Source organism: Gigantopelta aegis, chromosome 6 (genome assembly GCF_016097555.1).
Source record: "Gigantopelta aegis isolate Gae_Host chromosome 6, Gae_host_genome, whole genome shotgun sequence".
Classification (NCBI taxonomy): Eukaryota; Metazoa; Mollusca; class Gastropoda; order Neomphalida; family Peltospiridae; genus Gigantopelta; species Gigantopelta aegis.
Window position 1 is genome coordinate 42,455,586 of NC_054704.1, and position 9,788 is coordinate 42,465,373.

Sequence of the window (9,788 nt, forward strand, 5' to 3'; positions counted from 1 at the left end):
GCCATATAACCGTAAATAAAATGTGTTGAGTGCGTCGTTAAATAAAACATTTCTTTCTTTTTTTTGTTTCTTCAATACCAAATACGTCAACTAGTTATGTTAGATATTATCCAAAAACAGCCCTATTTACCACTGTTAGATGTAGAAGCTTGTGGGTTTAAAACGGAACTGAATCATGTTTGGGATTTTTTCTAATAACAACTAAAATCATTAATTTTGATCAATACGTATTACGAAACACGGTATGTATACTGTTGTTTTCCCGTTTTGGAATTGCAGCTGGACTATTGGTGCTTTGTGGAACCACCAACTTAATATCAGAAACTGCAGGCATAAATAAATACAGGGTACACACTCCAAACTTGTGTAATATTTGAAATCATACTTTGCTTTCCTTTTTTTTTCGTTTTGTTGTTTTTTTTTTTTTTTTTTTTTTTTTTTTTTTTTTTTTTTGTGTTGGGTTTTTGTTGTTGTTGTTGTTGTTGTTGTTGTTTTGTTTGCTTGTTAGTTGTTGTTGTTTTTTTTTTTTGTTGTTTTTTGGGGGGGGGTTTGTGGGGGGGGGTTTCGGGGGGTGGGGGGTGGGTGGGTTGGGAGATTTTAGCTGAGTAATAAAAGAAACTACCATAGTACAGTGATAGATAACCGAGAAACACTACAACATTGACCAACAACGTAGGCGTAGATAATCGAGTAATACTAATCGAGAAATACCACGTAATATGCGTAAATAATCAAGTAATACTATAAAACAGGCGGAGATGTTTGAGGAAATACCACAGCATAGACGTCGATAATGGAGAAATATCAGGGCTGGGGCACTAACAGGCATCCCAGAAAACACACACAGTCGATAGTGTGGCTTTGATGTTGTAATTGGTTTTCTTTATACTCGTCCAAAAAAGAAACCTGACATTGGTAAAAATAATGCTATCGGATTATTTTTACAGAATCAAAGACATCGATTTGCATAAACGTAGCCATAGTCAACGTTTGTACTGAAACGCAAAAGCGCAATCTTCAGAGAAGCACTGCATCATGAAGTTTTGTAACTTTGCATGCCGAACCCTCCGTTGTTGGGGCATAAAAGGCCACATCAGCAGTGATTCAAACAGACCGCATAAAGACACTGTAGGTAACGCAATAATTCCATGATTGACGTCAGCTCAACGTACTAATGCCATTGGGAGATTGCAAGCAGGGGCAACTCAATAAGTTGTGGCAAGGCACTTTGGTGTCTCCAGACAGAACATCTCTGAATTATGGGCACGATACAACACCACTCAAAATGTTAATGACAGGCCAAGGCCAGGTCGTCTCAGAGTAACCATCGCCGCTCAAGATCGATACATCCGGGTGTGTCATCTTCGAAATCGAACCTCAACAGCAACAACCACAGCGACACAAATTCCTGGACTACGCTGAATTTCTGACCAGACAGTTCGTAATCGGCTGAGAAGGCTGGAAGTTTCCCTAGAAAACCAGTGCCACGTAACGTTTTGACGACGTCACTTAGCGGAGCGTCTGCAGTGGTACCAGCAGTGGGTGAGATGGGCACGTGCTAGGTGGAGGACTGTTTTGTTCTCAGATGAGTCTCGTTTTCTCCTGTGTGCTGATGGACGCACACGTGTCTGTAGACGACGTCGAGGGGAACGTTATGCTCAAAACTGCGTGCAATAAGTCGATCGTTTTGGTGGTGGCGGTATCATGGTGTGTGCAGAAATCCGTCATGGTGGTAGGACGGTTCTTGTGCATGTGGCAGGTGCACTGACGGGCATCAGATATCGAGACGAGATCCTGCAGCATCACGTCATTCCGCACATGAACATAACGGTGGAATGTTTCAGCATGACAATGTCACACCGCATGTTGCACGTGTTAGTCAGGAGTTTCTGCAGCGCCAGAACATCCAGACATTAACTTGGCCTGCCTGTTCTCCGGATTTAAACCCAATAGAACATCTATGGGAAGCACTGGATCAGCGTGTGCGCCGGAGGAATCCACCACCCCAAGACACTACCGCAACCTCTTACGGCACTGCAGCATGAGTGGCAGAACATTCCACAACGTGTTGTGCAACGTTTGATTGTTTCCATGCGCCGCCGTTGTCAAGCTGCCATCAGGGCTCGTGGTGGTAATAACCGATACTGACATTTTGCCCACCCCTATGTCACACATATGTGTACATGTTTCAGGTGGATTCCCAGATGTGCTGTTTCGAACATGTACAGAGTAATCCCCTTCCCATGGCGTCTTGATCTTTGATTGTTTGTATCATGTCTACCAGATTTTTTAAAATTAAACTTTGAAAATCAATGTCAAGTTTCTTTTTTTGAAGAGTATATATATTTGTTTATCAAACCACTGAAAATGTATTAATGAACCCAAGCGTAGTGTATTTTATCAGACGTCATTCTATTCAGGATTACATCTTATTAAGAAATGACCTCTAAGCGTATTTTATGGCGGCAAAGAGTCTTTCTCTCACACACGAACTCATTAAACTCTTCTCTTTTTTTACGGTCATAAATGGAGCTTTAACGACACAGCACGAACAAAACCATCTGCCGCTGCTGCTTGTTTTCATGCTCAGGTCAGCATAGTTAATCTTATTTGGATCATAAGCAAGACAATAGTGTATCAGTAACATTGGCACGGATGCTCATTTTGAGGTTAATTGGACATATATGAAAACAGTCATGTAATCCTGGTCGCAGTGCTGATACTAGAGGTAAGATAAGCTATGATCACGGTTAACATGATCAAAATGTCTGACAATAAAGAAAACATTTGCTTTACTTTTTATAAACATGTTCTGTTGTGTCCTATTAAAGAGATGAAGAAAGGGAATATGTCATCAGTGTTGCTAGAGGCTGGCAATCCACCATGCACTAACCCACCCTTAACTCCAACCAAATCAAAACCAATTTGGCAAATAATAGTACAAATGAAGAATCTTAAGCTATAGTTTTTAATAAAAAGGCATGTCTAATTTTGTTTAATACATTTCAGAAGACTAATTTACAATCAAATTTCAAAGTAGAAATACAAAGTCGCTGTTGACAATAGTAAAGGTTATAGATGCAGCTAAAACGTTGATACGCCGGTTATATTAGTACATATGTTATGCGACTGTGAGTTCGCCTATTGGAAGAATGGCTGACTGCCTTGGAATTCTGAATATTGTAGATATTAGTGCTCCACGACTGATATATCACGGGTGCATTATGCATTATTTTCCTGCTTGGTAAATAGCGTGCAGCTGATCTCTGAAAGAGTAGTCCAAATGGAAGCAACAGGTTTCCTCGCTAACAATAATGCATTAACCGCAGGGCGATATCTAGCCCAAAGTTTGGGGATAAAAAAACAGAAGAATCATGGAACAGTAAAATATAGTCTTCTCCTGCTAGACATAAGCTAAACAGCACATATTAACTGAAAAGGGTACTTTTAATTTTTCTGAGAGGTAACTGTCCCACCCCTGCCTCTACGTTAGGTCTGGCCCTGAACCTCTGTCTCGGTCAATCAAGAAGGAAGCAAATGTTTTATTTAACGACACACTCAACACATTTTATTTACGGTTATATGGTTTAAGACATATGGTTAAGGACCACACAGATATTGATAGAGGAAACCCGCTGTCGCCACTTCTTGGGCTACTCGTTTCGATTAGCAGCAAGGGATATTTTATATTGACCATTCCATAGACTGAGTAGTACATACCACGGCCTTTGATATGCCAGTCGTGGTGCGCTGGCTGTCCTGGTCAGTCAGTCCTTTCAGTTGAGCTTAGGTCAGAATACAAAGCTCAGGACGGCATACTTGAATCTTAATTTCGATATAAGCACGAGCATAAATCATCTCATCGCCATTTAATCGTACTGCGATCGCTGATCAGATATTCAAAGCAGTCAAAAATAAAAGAAAACTGTTATTATTTCCCCTTATGTAAAAGCACATAAATGTGTTTCAGCCTGGGGGAGTAATCAATCATTGTGAAATACACTGTATACAGTGGAAATCCATCACGTGTGTCACTAACGGATCGAAATAAGGTGCTTCGGATTTCATTTTATTAATTGATTTTAGACTTTCGTGCCTGAGTTTCATGTGCGTGTAGAGTGCTATATAACATGAACTGGTTGCAGTATGTGGCAATATGACCTGCTTCTAGCACGAACGTCTGTCACAGGATAGGTGGCACTATGCTTCCAGCACGAATTTCTTTCACGGTTCTTCATGCCATGGATGTCTTGAGGGCATGCTACAAAAAGATTGTTGTACAAATTTCGTTTACAGTTTGTTTTGTTTTTGCCAAACATGAATGTCTTATATTGGGTGGCAATAACCTCCCAAATTATGTCTGTGACAGAGTCATACAACATTAATGCTTCAGGGTATGTCACAATAAGATTCTATCACATTGCTACATAAAATACATAGCTTAGGCTATGTTGCAATATGTTTCTAGCACGAATTTCTTTGACAATGTTACATAACATGGAAGCGTTATGGTTATTAAGCAACGCGTCACTAGCAGTCTGAGACAGTGCTACACAACATAAATGCCTTAGGATATGATGCAGTAAATGTTTTAGCACCAATGTCTTTCAAAGTGGGGTATAACGTAAATGCCTTAGGGAGCATATTGCAGTAAGCATGGTAGGACGAATGTCTTTGACAATGATATGTAAAATCAATGACATATGGATGGTATTACATAATATAAATGCTATTGGGGATGTGGCAGTGAGTATTCTAGAATATCACGAATATCTTTGACAATGGTATACTACATGAATGAGTTAGGGTATTTGGTTATAAGCGTCTGACACAAATGTTTTTGACATATGGAACATAAATGCCTTAGGGAATGTGACAGCAAGTATTCCACCTCTAATTTCTCTAACGATGGTATATAACGTAAAATAACAGTTTATGGCAAAACACGTATAATCAATACTCATTATGATAGTGCTGCTTAACTTGAAACTCTGCAGGTAACGTGACAATAACCTTCTAATATGGATTGATACTCACTTAAAGGGACACTTCTGAGTTTGCTGCATTGTAAGATGTTTCCGACTAATACAATATTTCTACGATTAAACTTGCATATTAAATATATTTTCTTGTTTAGAATATCAGTGTTTGCATATTCAATGTGTTTCTGGTCGTCTTAATATTTGTAAGAAGCCCAAACTGGATTTTGTCTTCAAATAATTTCGTACGTACGAACAAATTGTATTTTTGGAAATAAAATGAAATTTAACCTAGTACAAATATTAGAACGATCAGAAACACGTTTAATATACAGCCACTAATATCTTATGCAAAAAATATATATTTGATATGTAAATATAATCGTTAAAAAGTCTTTATTAGTTGATAATATCTTAAAACGTGCAACAAACTCAGGAATGTCCCTTTAATAGGTTTGCTGGGGGGTTTTGGTGTTTTTTTGTAATATTTATTCAAGAAATGAAGTGCAATTGGTAAACAGGTAGTAGACCTATATAAATTCTCTCCACAGTAGTATGTAACATGAATACTTTCTGGTATGTGACAGTCAGCTTGTAGCACGAATATCTTTGACAGTTGTATACAACATGAATGTCTTCTGGTATGTGACAGTCAGCTTGTAGCACGAATATCTTTGACAGTGTTACCTAAAACAAATGTTTTAAGGTATGTGCCAGTAAATATCCTAGTACTAATATATTTGACAGTGGAATGCAACACGAATGCCTTATGATATGTGACAGTAAGCTTCTAGCACGAATGTCTTTGACAGTAATACATAATATAAATGCCTTAGGGTATGTGTCAGTAAGTATTCTAGCATAACTGTCTTTAACAGGGATATACACCACGAATGCCTTAGGTTATATGGAAATACGCTTCTAAGCTCGAACGTAATGCTTATCAGTGTACATGAGTGAATGTCTGACTTAGTGCTCATATAACAGTAATATAATAATAAACCCTTTTAGGAGTGATCCACTTCGTAGTGCATTCGGTACACAGTGATTGTGCAGATCCTGGGAGTTCCTCAATCTCTCGTTGATGATATTTGCAGACAACCCCATGATCTTTTCACAGTCTGGCTGACAAGAAGCACTACTTTTTCAAATTAACATGTCACTGTGCCTCTCCCAGACCACACTGACTAATTTATACGTAGCTTGATCTCATTCATGGCCGGGAGCTTTTGACGTTTATAGCGCTACACTGTCTTTTGGTACTGCACGGATTGCCAGACGATTGGGGCGTCGTGAAATCGTTATTCACGCAAATAATAATACGGCGATAACTGCACTGAACATTTGTCATGCCAGCATTCGCGTAGACCACTTTGCAGACTTGTCAACAGCCGTGGATTCGCGCTGAGGTAATAAAATAGCCCTTGAGCTACATCGTCATTGCTGGCCTCGCAACGGTAGTGTAAGTGGGTAAGCCAAACAGATTTATGGCTGGTAGGTACTGGGTTCATATCTCGGTACCGGCTCCCACCCATTGAGTTTAACGGCTTAGTGGAGAGATCACTGTACCAACTTCTCTCTTACTAACCAATAACAGTGGCGGATCCAGAAGGGAGTGTCCGTCCCTAAATAGATTCTCAAGTGCCTCTTTCTTTTTTCTTTCTTTTTCTTAAAAGACATTGGATTGCCCTGTTCATAAGTTTGTTCATGTGGCCTTTTCCTCTCAGACACCCAACAATTGTTTGTTCTGGTTCCGCCCCTGATTAACCCATTGTTCCTGAACCCCAATTGGATATATGCCTGGAAATCGAGTTATAATGAATGAATCATCGTAAATTCGCTTAGACCATCGTCTAGTTAACGTTAGTGGAAGAGGTACACTATATGTATGCGTTACATGAAAACCAATATGGATTTGTCAGTGAAATCAGTCAGTGATATGTCCGTGTGAAATGACTCCTATGATTTAAACGTTTATTTGCTGTAATAATACACAGTTTTAAATTGGCCAACACACTGACGCTTATATTAAGACCTCCCAGCATTTGACAAAAATAGAGTATTTATAGTAAACGTGATATGTACAGACTACTATCATGATATTACAAGTCTATGGACAAATCAATTGTTAGTCAAAGGTTATTATTACTACCCAGACACGCTGAGTATATCTAGTCAGTGGTTAAAATACAGTATTTATAGTAAACGTGATATGTACAGACTACTATCATGATATTACAAGACTATGAACAAACTCAATTCTTAGTCAAAGGTTATTATTACTACCCAGACAATATGATTATATCTTGTCAGTGGTTAAAATACAATAGTTATTGTCAGCCGGATAACTACAGACTACTATGATGATATTACAAGTCTATGGACAACTAATTCAATTCTTAGTCAAAAGTCATTATGACTACACAGACACTCAGATTACATCTTGTAAGTGGTTAAAATACAATATTTATAGTCACGGTGACATTACAGACACCGAAGATGGTATTACAAGACTACAGACAAACTCAATTCTTAGTCAAAGGTCATTAAGACCACTCAGACTCCCAGTAAGTGGTTAAACTACAATATTTATAGTCACCATGACGTATAGACTACTATGATGGTATTACAAGACTATGGACAAATCAATTGTTAGTCAAATGTTATTATGACTACTCATACTCCCAGTAAGTGGTTAAACTACACTATTTATAGTCACCATGACGTATAGACTACTATGATGTTATTACAAGACTATGGACAAATCAATTGTTAGTCAAAGATTATTAATACTACCCAGACACGCTGAGTATATCTAGTCAGTGGTTAACATACAGTATTTATAGTGAGCATGGAATGTACAGACTACTATCATGATATTACAAGACTATGAACAAACTCAATTCTTAGTCAAAGGTTATTATTACTACCCAGACAATATGATTATATCTTGTCAGTGGTTAAAATACAATAGTTATTGTCAGCCGGATAACTACAGACTACTATGATGATATTACAAGTCTATGGACAACTAATTCAATTCTTAGTCAAAAGTCATTATGACTACACAGACACTCAGATTACATCTTGTAAGTGGTTAAAATACAATATTTATAGTCACGGTGACATTACAGATACCGAAGATGGTATTACAAGACTACAGACAAACTCAATTCTTAGTCAAAGGTCATTAAGACCACTCAGACTCCCAGTAAGTGGTTAAACTACAATATTTATAGTCACCGTGACGTATAGACTACTATGATGGTATTACAAGACTATCGACAAACTCAATTCTTAGTCAAATGTTATTATGACCACTCAGACACCCAGTAAGTGGTTAAACTACAATATTTATAGTCACCATGACGTATAGACTACTATGATGGTATTACAAGACTATGGACAAATCAATTGTTAGTCAAATGTTATTATGACTACTCAAGACTCCCAGTAAGTGGTTAAACTACAATATTTATAGTCACCATGACGTACAGACTACTATGATGGTATTACAAGACTATGGACAAATCAATTGTTAGTCAAATGTTATTATGACTACTCAGACTCCCAGTAAGTGGTTAAACTACAATATTTATAGTCACCATGACGTACAGACTACTATGATGGTATTACAAGACTATGGACAAATCAATTGTTAGTCAAATGTTATTATGACTACTCATACTCCCAGTAAGTGGTTAAACTACACTATTTATAGTCACCATGACGTATAGACTACTATGATGTTATTACAAGACTATGGACAAATCAATTGTTAGTCAAATGTTATTATGACTACTCAGACTCCCAGTAAGTGGTTAAACTACAATATTTATAGTCACCATAACGTACAGACTACTATGATGGTATTACAAGACTATGGACAAATCAATTGTTAGTCAAATGTTATTATGACTACTCAGACACCCAGTAAGTGGTTAAACTACAATATTTATAGTCACCATGACGTATAGACTACTATGATGTTATTACAAGACTATGGACAAATCAATTGTTAGTCAAATGTTATTATGACTACTCAGACTCCCAGTAAGTGGTTAAACTACACTATTTATAGTCACCATGACGTACAGACTACTATGATGGTATTACAAGACTATGGACAAATCAATTGTTAGTCAAATGTTATTATGACTACTCAGACACCCAATAGTATGTTTGTGCTGGGGTGTCGATAAACATGGATTAAAATTCAAATTCATCTGATACACCCTGATTGCATCGTGTAAAGTGGTTGTGATTTGCTTCTTTCAGAACTACGTTGGTCACGGCGAGGCGACGGTGTCCCCAGTGATCACCCTCATCATCCTCATCACCGGCGTCGTCGGGGGGCTCTTCATCGTCGTGTGCGTCATCATCTTCTGCAAGTACTGCGTCAAAGCCAAGAAACATTTCAGGAGGTACGTCACGCTTTGTTTTGTGGTAGGTTTTTGGCGGGCTGTGAGGGATACAGTCGATATGGCGGTGGCGGATTTCCTGTCTTTCTCTCTATCAACTAAATGTCGCAATAACCAGGTATACACTAAATAGCCGCAGATTAAAATGGGCCAAGATGTTGTTAAAAAAAGACTCTTTTTTTTCCCTTCGGCAGGATGTAGTTCAGTGGTTTTAATTAAATTTACGAATGTAGTTCTGATTTTATTCTTGAAGTGACTATCCTGATTTGTTTTCTTTTGGCGATTGTTAAGATGATGTCAACCAACAGAACTGTTTAACGACTAGAATTACTGGTATTAAAACAAATTCTAAAACAATTAATCCAAAACATCTTGCATTTTGAAAACA

General features: G+C 37.9%; 1 long non-coding RNA gene across 1 annotated transcript in view; it reads left to right on the forward strand.

Annotated features, from left to right (window-relative positions):
• The window catches only part of LOC121374210, a 74,880-nt gene extending 65,483 nt beyond the window's left edge, over positions 1-9,397 (forward strand). Inside the window, exon 3 of the long non-coding RNA XR_005958202.1 lies at positions 9,258-9,397. This is a non-coding gene — a long non-coding RNA (uncharacterized LOC121374210). The remainder of the gene's footprint in view (positions 1-9,257) is intronic.
• Positions 9,398-9,788: the final 391 nt, after the last annotated feature.